This window comes from Leopardus geoffroyi, chromosome C2 (genome assembly GCF_018350155.1).
Source record: "Leopardus geoffroyi isolate Oge1 chromosome C2, O.geoffroyi_Oge1_pat1.0, whole genome shotgun sequence".
NCBI lineage: Eukaryota > Metazoa > Chordata > Mammalia > Carnivora > Felidae > Leopardus > Leopardus geoffroyi.
This window is the reverse complement of record NC_059333.1, coordinates 149,257,463-149,270,224: the sequence shown is the minus strand read 5'-3', so window position 1 is coordinate 149,270,224 and position 12,762 is coordinate 149,257,463. Positions and strand designations below refer to the sequence as shown.

At 44.7% G+C, this 12,762-nt stretch overlaps 1 long non-coding RNA gene across 1 annotated transcript; it reads right to left on the bottom strand.

Moving 5' to 3' along the window:
- Positions 1–1,023: 1,023 nt before the first annotated feature.
- LOC123575953 lies at positions 1,024–10,961 on the bottom strand. Its single transcript, XR_006701114.1, has 4 exons — positions 10,696–10,961; positions 9,221–9,322; positions 5,585–5,705; positions 1,024–1,133 (listed from the first exon to the last, which is right to left on the bottom strand). It is a non-coding gene; the product is annotated as an uncharacterized LOC123575953 (long non-coding RNA).
- Positions 10,962–12,762: the final 1,801 nt, after the last annotated feature.

Here is a 12,762-nt window from a genome sequence, read left to right as displayed (position 1 = left end):
TGCTCCGGGTCTACACCCTGTTGATTTTCGTTCCAAGCTTTTATGACAGTATCTCTGTTTTCCTCACTTGTGAAGGACAAAATTGGTAAGTACAGCTCTCTTAGCTTACTGTCTGGAGAGGCTCCCTGGCTGTCAGGAGACATCAGTCATGATGCTTGAACTTGCTTTCTAGCCTATACACCGTCTTCTGGGATATGCACCATTCCTTCGGAAACACATACACAGAGAACTCAATTTCTGTGATGTTTGCCTATTTATCTCAAACTCGCCTGATTTCGTTTCAAAGGTGATTAATTCCTAAACCTATTGGGAGCAGTGTGATGAGCCAGAAGTCACTGTGCCTGGGGATAGGTGATGACATTCACAGTGAATGAACAAGAACTGCCAGTCTGTGCGCCCAGTGGATGGATGACTCGGTGTGGAGTGAGCACGTCCGGGAAGCGCGATTATACAGGTTTGTCCCATTTCAATCCGGGCACCTGTGAGCCTCAGTCACAGTCTGTGAGTGGCTGGGTAAGACCTCCCTCACCTGCCACGGGGAGAAATCTCCTTGCTCTGTGGTCAGGGAACCCAGTAAATTTCCCCTGGGTTACAGGGCTAAGGACACACACTAACAAAACTCAGTGTGGGTATGCTTCTTTACTTTTCTTTTTAAAGTAATCTATCTCTACACCCATCATGGGGCTTGAACTCACAACCCCAAGATCAAGAGTCACATGCTCTACCATCTGAGCCAGTCAGGTCCGCCCCACTTTCTTTTCCTTTAAAAAGCGTACATGTTTATTGGTGAAAATAATAAACCTTTCTTGTAGGCATTTTGGAAAATACAGAAAAAGCATCAAAGAAAACAACAGTTAGTCGTGACCCACTGTCTAAAGATGACTGCTTTTAATTTTTTGCATATTTTTATTTTTTCGAAATGAACATACATGGTAGATGTGTTAGGAAACTGTGTTTGTATGTGATGTGAAGTTTTCTATCTCACTTTTGTCATTTCACATACATTCTAGAGCACTTACCTTCCAGCACCTGATTTCACTTTTCTGAACTGGAAAATCCCCTCTCTGTCTTTCCAATCTCTTTTCAGAAGTAGCCACTGTAGCAGTTGGGTACCATATTCTTCCAGATATTTTCTGTGTTTATGCAGATAGGAAAAAAATAAATATCTTTGAACACGTGTAGCCCCTTTTGAAACAATAAATGGAATTCTGTTGTATGTGTTGTTTACTTTTGTTCACTTAACAATGTACCCACTTACTCATTTAATAATTATTTTCTGGGGCGCCTGGGTGGCTCAGTCGGTTAAGCGTCCGACTGCGACTCAGGTCACGATCTTGCAGTCCGTGAGTTCGAGCCCCGCGTCCAGCTCTGGGCTGATGGCTTGGAGCCTGGAGCCTGCTTCCAATTCTGTGTCTCCCTCTCTCTCTGCCCCTCCCCCGTTCATGCTCTGTCTCTCCCTGTCTCAAAAATAAATAAACGTTAAAAAAATTTTTTTTGAAAATAATTATTTTCTTAGGGCTGCTGCTGTGTGGGCACTGAGAACCATGGACACCTTCCCAGAGTGTGGCAAGGAACCCCTCATTTTGAAAACTGGGTACAGAGAATTCCACAAATAATTTATTTAACTTCACCTACACTTTTAGGTTGGTTCCAATATTTTTGCTTTCACCAATGATGTTTCCCCATTGGCCTAACACTGTGCTAGCATCCCAGATGACGAGGAAAGTGGCACTTACTTCAGCAGATGGGTTAACAACCCACTTATATCAGCAGCACCTGTCTTCTGGATACACCATGTTAAAAATACTAATTGCCATTGCATCTAATTGGGGTCTGGCACTGTTATCATTTTGCAAGGTCAAGTACTTTCATGTTAGTGATGAATATTTTAATGAGTTAGTTGGAATGGGGACTTGGTCCACAAGTTACTGGGACCCATCTCTGGCCCTTTCTCTTACTGCTGGAAGACCCGTGGCTGTTGTCCTCACCCCACCTCTTCTACTTTTTAGTGTGGGAGCTGACATATTGATTCCATTTACAACTTCAAAGGGATTTTTTTTGAGGTTTATTTATTTTTGAGAGAGAGGGAGAGAGAGAGACAGAGAATCCGAAGTGGGTTCTGCGCTGACAGCAGTAAGCCCGATGCGGGGCTTGAACCCACAAACCTCAAGATCATCACCTGAGCCGAAGTCAGATGTTCAACTGACTGAGCCACCTTGGTGCCCTCCCTACATCCCCATTTAGGTAACACAGTAAATACTACATAGTAGGTCAAATAAAATTACACCCCACCTCACCCACAGATAATTATATGGCCATTAGGAGGCTTGTCACTAAAAGCTCTTTGTATGATGTTGATAGATGAAGTCATCATTTTTTTTTTTTTGTCTTATTCCCTGAGTTTGGGTAATTATTCTTCTATCTCTCAGTGTCTCAGTTTCCTTCTGTGTAAAATGAGAGTAATACTACTTCCTATCCCATAGGTTGTTTTGAAGATAGAATGCATACATGTAAAGTGCATCGTCAGTAATGTCTCTACTAATTCACCAACGAGGAATACTTTTTAAATTAGCTGATACCTCATTACCCAGTAGAAGATCGATGTTGCACGTGATTTCTGTCCAAAAGAAAGAATCACCCCAAAAGGTATGATTTTAATGCCTATAGGACATTGAATAGTTTGGAGTCTAATTTTGCAATCGTATCCACGGTCAGGTATTAAACAAATGCCGGCCCATGTTATTAATCAGCAGTGGTAACAACGATCACATTACAGTTTTAAGTCTTGAAACCACTCCTCAGACACAGAGGAGCAGGAGGCAGTGACGTGGTGCTCAGAACCGGGCAACGGCCAGTGCAAATGCTCAGCTGAAGGGTCACAGGCAGGGGCGCCTGGGTGGCTTGGTCGGTTGAGCGTCTGACTTCGGCTCAGGTCATGATCTCACGGTCTGTAGGTTCGAGCCCCGCGTCAGGCTCTGTGCTGACAGCTCAGAGCCTGGAGCCTGTTTCAGATTCTGTGTCTCCCTCTCTCTCTCTGCCCCTCCCCTGTTCATGCTCTGTTTCTCTCTGTCTCAAAAATAAATAAACATTAAAAAAAAATTTTTTTTGAAGGGTCACAGGGAAGCCACACTGGCGGTGTCATGTGGGGAAGGTCAAGTGGCTCTGCCACAGTGTGTGTCAGGCTCTAACATTTGGTTTGGCCAACTCCTGTCCACTTATAACCCACCTCAATCACAAACTTGGCAGGGAAAACTCTTGTCTGGTGGCTACTTATGTGAAACTTTCAGATGAAGTCCAGAAAGCAAATTCCAGTTGGTTCCTTCTGGAACAGGATCCCCATGGGCATTGACACTTGACTTTCTCTGCCTGCATTTGGCGACCATACAGCAGATTGTGCCGCAAGATCTTCCACGCAAGAAGTGACCCCTTCTCCAGAACCCTCGCCTTTTCTCCCCGGGCACTTCAACACCGGGGGCAGCCCTCAGGCCTTCCAGGCATCGCTTTACTAGTCTCTTGTCTCAACAATCCTAGAATTTTCAATGCTAGTGCCAGCCACATCTGATGTGACTTTACGTTCTTCCAAGAGAAGATCCCTCCCCCAATTTCACAGACATAACTGAAATACACAAAATTGCAGATATTTAAAGTGTGCTATTAGTTCAGTTTGACATATGTACACATCACTGCAATCAGGATGACAATTTGCATCAGCACCAACTACACTGACACTTCAGACAGGTTTGCGTTTTCTGGAATGTATATAAATATAAATATATATGCATGTATCTATAATTATATATAAATGGGATCAGAGAGCATGTACTTTATTTGTCTAGCTTCTTTCATTTAGCATAACTATTTTGAGATTTATCCAGGTTGTTGCACACATGCACAGTCTGTTCCTTTTTCTTGCTGAGTAATATTCCACAGTATGGATATACCATAATTTTTAAAAAAATTTTTTTAGCATTTATTTATTTTTGAGACAGAGAGAGACAGAGCATGAACAGGGGAGGGGCAGAGAGAGAGAGGAGGGAGACACAGAATCCAAAACAGGCTCCAGGCTCTGAGCTGTCAGCACAGAGCCCGATGCAGGGCTCGAACTCACGGACCGTGAGATCACGACCTGAGCCGAAGTCGGACGCTTAACCGACTGAGCTACCCAGGCGCCCTGTATAATTTTTTTATATATTCACCTGGTGATGTACATTTGTGTTGCTTCCAGGTTGTTTTTTTTTTTTTTTGATATTACAAATAAAGATTTGTTATCGTGTATAATTCTTTGTGTGGGCATGTATTTTCATTTTTCTTGGGTAAATACATAGTTGTAGAATGGCTAGTTTGTAGGGCAAGTGTATGTTTGACATTTTAGGAAACTGTCATGCTGTTTTCCAAGCGGTTACATCACTTCACATCCCCACCAGCCGTGTGTGAGAGTTCCTGTTGCTCCACGGCCTTGCCAACACTCAGTAGGGTCAGACTCATTACTTTTAGCCATTCTGTTAAGTATATGGTATTTTGATTTTGATTTTCTTAATGAATCATGATGTTGAACATCTTTGCATGGCTTATTGGCCATTTGTATGTCTTTTTTGTGAAGTGTCTATTTGAATCTTTTGCATAAAGTTTTCTTACTGTATTGTTTTGTCTTCTTATTGAGTTAAAGAGTTCTTTATGTTTGGCTGCAAGTTCTTTGTCTTATACATGTACTGCACATATTTTCTCCCAGTCTGTGGCTTGCATTTTTGTTTTCTTCTGGGTGAGTTTCAAAGAATTCTGGGTGAATTTTGATGAAGTCCATGTGCCATTGTTTTTCTTTTATAGTTTATGTTTTAAGAAATCTTTACCAACCCCAGCATTGCAAAGAATCTTCTCTTAATGTTTTCTTCTTGACGTTTATAGTTTTCAGTTCTGTGTTGAGTTAAATTTTGTGTATTTGTGTGTTAGTTTTATGTACGTTCCTTTTTTTCCACAGGGATATCGAGTACATACAGTACCATTTAAAGACAAGACAAGATCAGGTTTTGAGATGAAAGCACCCTCCTGGTTACTTTTATTTGAAGGTATTCTGTTCAGTCATGTGTCCCAGGAGACATAGTGCACAGGGCTGGACATTATATCCCAGGAAAGATTTGACTTGGATGCAGTGAGGGAAATAAGAGGGCTATCACCTCCTTTGTTTTAGATGGCATACTTCTCCTAATGTAGCCTTATATCAAACTACCTGTTTTTACTCTGATTTTTGTTCTTTGCCAGTCATGTAACATTACTGACTCATACTGAGTTTGAAGGTAATTAGAACCTCTACATCTTGCTTATAGGCTCTACTCTTTCATCAAATCATTTTCATCCCAGCTGAATTTTGCAATTCAAGTCCACGGTTTTATGTTTTGAAGCATTACATTTTATCTGGCTTGCTTTGGCCCATGCTTTGAATCCATTGATCCTAATTTTGTTGAGTGGCACAGTTTAGTGTCAGCCACAATTTCCACACCCGGGCCTCAGTCACCCCTTGCAGGCCAGTCACCTGCAGCAGGGACAGGGATTCCATAACATTCCAATGGGTTACTTACTCAGTCTTTACCTTTCAGGGGCTTAGGGTCCCCAGATGAACAAATACAGGTCCTCAGTTTGGGAGCTCTCTGTCTGAAGAGGGAGGCAGGAATGAAGCCAGACTGCGGTCTGTGCCAGTGGAGGAAAGTGTTCTAGGGACACAGAGGAGAAACATCTAGTCATTATGGAATAGGGAAAGGTCACAGAAGACTGCCGAGTATTTCCTGCTGCTCTAATTCCCTCCTTTATGGTAATACTCTGTTTGGAGAACCTCCTTCTCCTATCCCTAGCCAAGCTGCCCCGGTAGGGATTGGCCCCACCCTCAGCTCCAGGGAGCATTCCCCAACCCACAAATCCCAAAACCCCAGGCTCCCAGCCTCAGCTTAGAGCAGATGACATGGAAGGCGGGGAGAAACCAGAAGATTCCTAACTGATACATAAATGTATGTACTCTTTCCCCATCTGTTTCCCTTTTCCCTTCTCATTTAAGTCAGCTTGGTGCACACTGCTTCAGCTGAGGCATGTGGCAAGTCAGAAAATAGACGTACTCTGAAAGTCCTGCTGGTGTTGCCTTTACACTTAAAGTGAATTCCTGAGAATAACCATAGTCAAAGAAACATAAAAGGAGACGGATTCTCCCCAGACTGAAAATAGATTGCTCTCCACTGGGCATAAGAGAAGGAAGAGTGAGGCCATGGTCCCGGGGGAGGATGGGGCACTGCCCAGTTTCCTGGCAGCCCCACCAGGGAGGTGGCCAGACTCCAGAGAGAGATACATTCAAGATAGGCTTCCGGCACGGGTGTCACCAAGAGTTGCCTGTCCAGAAGCAATCAGAATGACAACCGCAGGCCTGATGACTAAGGACCACAGAGCTTTCCCTACCCCAGGGCCTTGGCACTGTGCAAGACCCAGGAAAGCAGGACCACCTAGAAGGTGAGGTGTCCCAGAAAGGACGAACGTCGTTTTTCCTACAGCCCGGCAGAATGGGACTTGAGTGAGAAGTTAAGTAGAGTCATGGAATATAAAGCAAGTTCTAATTCTTCATTCCTCAATTCAGGAGATGAAATTCACGATCTGCACACACTGAAGGAGACTCAACTTCTCTTCCCCTGCCCCCCCCCCCCACACCACCTCCTTTCCTTGCAGGGTGTCATCTTCCTGGCGCTCATCTGGTTTGCTCTCAGTCACCCACACACACGCTCACACTCCGCCTGTGCCCCATGGCCCTGTGCTCAGTAGAGTGGTGCCAGACAAAGCCCAGTGCCGTGGGGGAGAGAGGCTGATCCCGCCCCGTCTGAACACCACCGGACACTTGCCAGAAGACGGCCTTGGAACGGATGACCCAAATAATGTTCTAGGACCATTTGTCTGAGTACCAGCTGTCAAAAGAAAGTTATTTAGGTGACTTGAATAAAGATTAAAGACTTATTCAACTGATGCACATCAGAGAACACCTGAGGGACAGGTGGCCCCAGATTAAAGCGGGGCCAGGGTGTTTATAGGAGAGGGGAAGCTGACTTTGCGGACGTGCAGTGTGGGTTTAGGAAGCAGTGTTGGACTTCAGTGGAAACTCACGGTTTGGAGGTTGTTTCTATTTTTGTGCCCCTTGCCCAGGTGCAATCCTAACACCATCAGAATAGTATATTCCAAGAAGTTTCTTTGCAAGCCTTGTGGCTTATGGTCTAGTCATAGTTTGCAAGGTGAAAGGTCTTACAAACAAGAAAGGAAAAGGATCAAGGTTAGAAGGCAAGGAGGAAATTGGGGGCCCCCTATCATGAAGGTTTTGTTCTTTTTAAAAAATTTTTTATTTATTTTTGAGAGAGAGAGAGAGAGTGAGAGGGGTAGGGTCAGAGAGGGGGGAAGACAGAGGATCTGAAGCAGGCTCCAGGCTCTACACTGATAGCAGCAAGCCCAATGCGAGGCTCGAACTCATGGACTGTGAGATCATGACCTGAGCCAAAGTCGGACACTCAACCAACTGAGCCACCCAAGGGCCCCGGTTTTTGTTCTTAGACTCAAGAATCACAGATTGCATCACAAATGGGAGCATGTAGGCATGAACGCTGTGGAAGGTGGCAGGTACCTCCACCCACAGAGTTCTCCAGCCCCCCATTCTTTTTTTTTTAATGTTTAAGTTTATTTATTTATTTTGAGAGAGACAGAAACAGCCTGACTGGGGGAGGGACAGAGACAGAGAGGGAGAGAGAAAATCCCAAGCAGGCTCCATGCTGCCAGCACAGAGCCCAATGCAGGGCTCAGACTCATGAAACCATGAGATCATGACCTGAGCCAAAACCAAGAGTTGGATCCTTAACTGACTGAGACACCTAGCCTCCCCACCAGCCCCCCATTCTTGAAGGCTATCCCTGAAGACCCTCCATAGGCTCTAACTTCTCACTCTGCTCAGGAAACATCCCTGTCCCTCTGCTCAGACATAGGAGCATCCTTTGTGGTCATGTTTATTGGACTCAACTGACAATGCTCACCCCCTTGGGGCCAGCAACAGGTATAAAGATCGGAGACTTTGCAGCCCTGTGTAGCCCAACCCTTCCCTACCAGACTCTGTTTACCTTCCTGGTCTCTCTTCCTGACATGTTAGGCCATGTCTTACCCTGCCTCATCCCTCTGGGGTGACTTTGTAGCCTCTCCATTAACCAAGCCAGCTCCTCATTTCTCCAGTGTGCTCCCCAAGGCTGGAGTCCTGGGCTGTTCACTCAAGCTAATTGGTGGTTCTCTCTGCTGACCCTTTGACACTTCATCTCCCCTCTTCTATTAGCCTTTCTCCCACTCCTCCCTTCCTGGCATTCTCCATCAAGGGTGTAGTGGTTCCATGTGGAAAATTCCAGTTGCCCTCTGGCAGATGTCTACATTAGTCTGGTCCTTGTTTCTAGGGATGTTAGAAAAGTAGCCATGGAGATGCCCTCATAGGAAGCCCAGGCACAGAACTTGGTAATGCTCCTGCCCCTGAGGCCATGGAGGCCTCCCATCTGCTACAGGAGGAGACACCTCCTCCTTTTCCAAAACAGATCTGACAATACTCTCCCAGTCTCCACTTTAATTTGAGTAGCATGTCTTCTGGGAGTAGAGGACAATTTTTGGACTTCCTCAAGCTCAATATGTTTACCATTGACTATTTATGGATAAGGAAGCTTAACCCCAACCTTCCTAAATGAGGGACATAGAGGTAGTGATGACTGTGGCATTCCCATGCCACCTTGTCCCTTTCCTCCCTGGACAGGGGTGTGAGCAGGATCTCATTAGCACACGAGGCAAAATTTTAAAAGGCACCCCTGCTGGGCAGACATATTTGCTAAAATCTCCACCTTTGAATAGCTGAGTTACAAGAAGGAGTCCCTCAGATGACCAACTTAGAGCACAGACAAGATTTCTGTCCCATCACGCTCTCCAAGGCCCCTTTGTGTTCAGCACTATCTGCAGAATCCTACTGTCAACCCTTGTGGGAGACAGTGGCTGATGTTCAGTGTCGTCTTCTTTCCATGCTCCAGAAGTCTGCTGTCCACCCATCCGTGGCAAAGCTTTGACTGGACATCAGTGCTGGTTGATACAAATAATAGGCCATAGAGAGTACTACAGTGCTGGAAATTTACTTGCCATCTCATCAGGGGGAGGCCCACATTGGTCAAGCTGCTCAGGGCCTCTAACTCACCAGCAGGTTAGAGATGTCCCACATCTCCTCACCACCTTCCACCCTTTGTCTTGATGTCCATCTTTCAGTGTCTTAAACTGCCTCTTCTGTCCTAGCACAGCCCTGGCGGCTGCAAAAAGAACAGAGTATCAGGCTCTGGCCCTGATCCTGTGTCTCCCCTCCTGCCATGAGTAGGATCCTCCATCATGGTACTGATACTGTACTCAGAGAAATTTCCTTCCCTGGGGCAGTTCTCAAAAACCCTACCACTGTAGTCTCCTTTCATTCAAATTTTTATAAGGCTGTGATTTCTTGTGTTTGGAATTTCTACTCTTGCCGATTGGAAAAAAAAAAATCTGGGTCTTAGGGACAATATTAACATTAATACTGGCAATAATAGCTACCAATTGTTGAATGATTACTTGGTAGCAGGCATTATCTTTGTGCTATGTACTATCTTACTGAATCCTCAGGAAAATACCCTGAAATAGATACTCTCTTTAGCCTGTTTCATGGGAGAAGGGATTCGATAGGTAGACCTTGCAGGTAGTGGGGGGGCAGGGCCAGGGTGGAGCTGTGTCTGCCTGACTCCAAAGTCTGGGCTCTCTCACTGCAGCCTGTCCTCATTCTTCAGGGAGCCCAGGAACATAGCACTGTCTGAATCCAGCCAGGACTTGTACCGGATACTGAAGACATTTCTACTCCTGGAAATGTCTCTTTAGGGGAGCTCAAGTGTTCAAACAAAGAAGCCATTTGTTCTCATCACCTGCTTACATGTTAGATTGTTGTTGTTAAATTTTGTCTGTCTCAACTTGAGTGCCATCTCCGCAAGGGGAGGAAATTGGTTTTGTTCCCTACTGTATCTGAATGAGGTGGGGCCATCAGAGGATTCAAGAAAGGAGGGAATATAGTCTGATACACTTTTCAGAGGATCCTTCTGGTAGAAAGAGTAGAGGCAGTGAGTGCTTGTATGAGAATGTTCCCCAAATCTAGGCAAGATATGAAGTTGGCTTAGACCTGCATAAGTTCCATGAGAGTGATGACAGGGTCAGACTGGCTCATGCAGTGAAAGGAGATCTCCCAGTGTGGTGTGAGGAAGAGAAAGGTCAAGGAGCCTCTAAGGATTCTGAACCAACTAAATGGAAGGTTGAAGCTTCCATTTCCTACAGTGAAATGGGGGGATGATGGGTTTGGGTGGAGGTGCCCTTCAAACATCAATGGGCAGATAGACACCTGGGTGGAAGATGGAGGTGAGGGTCTGAAGTTCAGAGGATGGGGCTGAGGAGGAGATAGAACTACTGGGATCATCAGCGGGTGGAGGGGGTCTAAAGCCCTGAGAGAACCCAGTGCAATTGCCAAGGGAGCAAGAGTAGACAGAGAAACAGCTTAGGGCCAAGTCTGCTAAAAACCAAGGCCAATTTCCACTGGCCACAAAGCACAGCCTGAGCATCTGAAAGGGTAATGATGGAGGGCACCACTGACTTTATGATACTCACAAAGTCGCAGACTCCTTGTCACAGTCCTCTCTGCCTTCTCTCATTTACATGTTCCTTGTTGCTTCTCATCCAAGATGGAGGCCGCGGTGCTTCCCATGACTCAGTCTCAGAAGTGGCACATTCTCCTTCATTCTCTTCAATGGCGGTGAGTCACTACATTCAGTGAGGTTTAAAAAAGAAAAAAAAAAAAAAAAAAACCAGAAAAACAAAAGAGGAAAAAAAATCATCACGCTGAGGGAGTTCCTTGCTGAGATGCCCAGGGGACTTTTGGCTCCATGGGCCAGCGGATCTGCAAACTGGTCTTGGCTGCAGACATGGATTCATTATAGAAATGAGGACAGGAGAGGTTTAGGAGGACAGGAGGCTGCAGTCAGGCAGCTTAAGGCTTTAGAGTTAAAGCAATTGCAGGTTATGCCAAGTTTTAGGGTGTGGACATGATATTGCCCCAAAAGCAGCAGGTTGAATCATATGAAATATGATTTTGTCAGTCAAAACCAGTAGACTATCAGGAGTTTCATATGGTTCAACCTGCATAAACATTGGTAAAAGTCACTAAAGTTGACATTCAGATCTTGGTTTCAGACCAAAGAAACTTGCTGATATACTCCTTGTCCCGCAAAGGGACTAGTTTTCTCTTTCTCCTTTTTTTGTGTTCACCTTACCTGACTGCTCATTTGCTTTCAGAAAGCTGGCTGTCATGTTGGGGTCACACCATGACCTTCTGTATGTCAGTCACCCCATGTGACTGAAATCTAGGCGCTATCACTCCTAAACTGAGAGTCAGAAATAAAATTTTTAAACCATTTCTTTAACAAACATATTAAAAATAATTACTTTTAAATGGCAGCAAAATGTATCCCTGGTGTCTGAGCCAACGTTAGTGAGTAAAGTTTTGAGAGTTCCTGCTAAGCTGACTATTACATTTGCTGGAATATTGCACTAATGGGAGGAAAGGCATTCTCATAGACCAGCTACTAAATGAAAATCATCCCGAAGAATTACTGTAATATCCTTCACATCTTATAACTTTATGGACTGACGCAAGCAGCTTTTTTTCTGTCCATCAAAGTCTTTATAAATGGCATGGAAAATAAGTACCCCATGGTTGGCATCTATTAACAAGATGAACATCCCAGGCACACTATTTCATAACTCCCACTGGCTCCCAGAGGTATAATTAGGGTTGAATTTTTCATGAATACAAACATCATATTCTTTGTCCACCATGCTGTACTTTGTGCTTGACTATTTCCAGCACTCCACTCAGGAAAAGAAAAGGAGAGAAAAGGGTCATGTCCTCAGCGAATGAAAGTGATTCTGGGGCTTGCTGTAAGGGTCACCCAGGTCCCACCATGTTGCTGGGGGCCTCTTTAAGGTACAGCACTTCCTGACCAGGTCTGACTCAGCACAGTCACCCAGAGCTGACACTCCCTAGGAGGACTTCCAGGTTTTGGAAATAGATAAATAGAAAAAAGTCTTTCGGGGTGCCTGGGTGACTCAGTCAGTTAAGTGTCTGACTTTAGCTCAGGTCATGATCTCTCAGTTCATGAGTTCAAGCCCCACATCGGGCTCTGTGCCGACAGCTCAGAGCCTGGAGCCTGATTCGGATTCTGTGTCTCCCATTTTCTCTGTCCCTCGCTCCTTTGTGCTCTGTCTCTCTTTCAAAAAATGAATAAACATTTTAAAATTTAGAAAAAGAAAAAGAAAAAAGTCTCTCATGTTTAGTCTTAAGTAGATCTACTGACTCCATTATTTTTAAGTCATTAAAAAAAAAGTGACATGGTTATGATTTGGTTTTCTGGACCTAACTTGTTATTCCTCCTGGATTATTCAGTGAATGGTGTCTGGTCTGATTTGCAGTCGTGTTTGAAATGCTTTGTTAATGGAATTTATTAGCCATTGCCCCCAGAAGAATCTCACTAAAACATAAGTCCAATCATGCTGTCCTCTGCTTAAAATCTCTCAGTGATTTTTTGTTTTTACAACTATGGAAGGTTCAAGCTCTCTAGCACAGTTTGTGAGATCTTCATCATGTGTCCTTAAATGGTCTCTATTTCATTTCCTGCC